This window comes from Nematolebias whitei, chromosome 15 (genome assembly GCF_014905685.2).
Source record: "Nematolebias whitei isolate Nwh7 chromosome 15, NemWhi1, whole genome shotgun sequence".
In the NCBI taxonomy this organism is placed as follows: domain Eukaryota; kingdom Metazoa; phylum Chordata; class Actinopteri; order Cyprinodontiformes; family Rivulidae; genus Nematolebias; species Nematolebias whitei.
Genome location: NC_056512.1, coordinates 6,892,648 through 6,893,751, shown reverse-complemented (window position 1 = coordinate 6,893,751; position 1,104 = coordinate 6,892,648).

Genomic DNA, 1,104 nt, shown 5'->3' with positions numbered 1-1,104 from the left:
ATTTTTATGGCAGTGTGGGAAACGGAGGTTTTAAACAAATGTGACAAACGCCCTTCTTCCTATTTCAGATATTTGGATGATATTTGGGGTGTCTGGCCTCATGATGAGAAGGATTTTGAGGTCTTTTTAAGCACACTTAACGCCCACAACCCATCTATCAAACTTAAAGCAGAAACAAGTTTAACATCAGTGAATTTTCTGGACACCACAACATTTAAGGGTAGTGATTTCTACACCACTAATCAATTGGATATAAAAGTTTTTTTCAAGGCCACTGACACCCATGCCCTATTACATAAAACTAGTTTCCATCCTACCCACACTTATGCCGGTCTGGTCAAATCTCAGTTATTAAGGTTTCATAGAATCTGTACTAAACAGGCAGATTTTCACCAGGCCACCAAATTGTTATTTGCGGTACTTGCCACCAGGGGGTACTCCAGATCACTTCTACGCAGGTGTCAGAAGACATTTTTACAACCTAAGAAACCCAAATCTGAACATATTGTACCGTTTATTGTTAATTACTCATTGTCTAATAAGCAATTACTTAAACATATAAGACAGAATTTCCAAAAGTTTACAGAAAATGGTCAACATCTGACCCATCATAGGGTGATTGCGGCTTATAAAAGAAATAAAAATCTTAAGGACTATCTTGTCCAGGCTAAACTTAAAACTACTTCAACCCCAAACCTAAATACACATAAGGGTCTTTTCAAACAAGTAAAATGGGTCCAGAACAAGGTTAATAACCAGGTCTTCCCAACGGAGGCATCTGGTAACAGCAAGACCAAAAATTGTGTTTATCTGGTCACCTGTAGACTTTGTGAATCTCAATTTGTGGGTGAAACTAGTACAGCTCTGATCACGGTGCTTTGTCAGCATAAGTTCAATTCCCAAACCCCGGGTCAAGCCAATTCAGATCTCACAAACCGTTTCAGCATTCATGGGTCCAATTCCATCTCAGCCACGGTTTTAGAATCCAACAGATTCTGGACTACTTCCCAGAGGAAGGCTGCAGAATCTGTTTGGATATCCAACCTTTCCCTGTAATTTGTATATATCTTTTTCTGACCTTATCCTAACCTTAACAGGACTTTT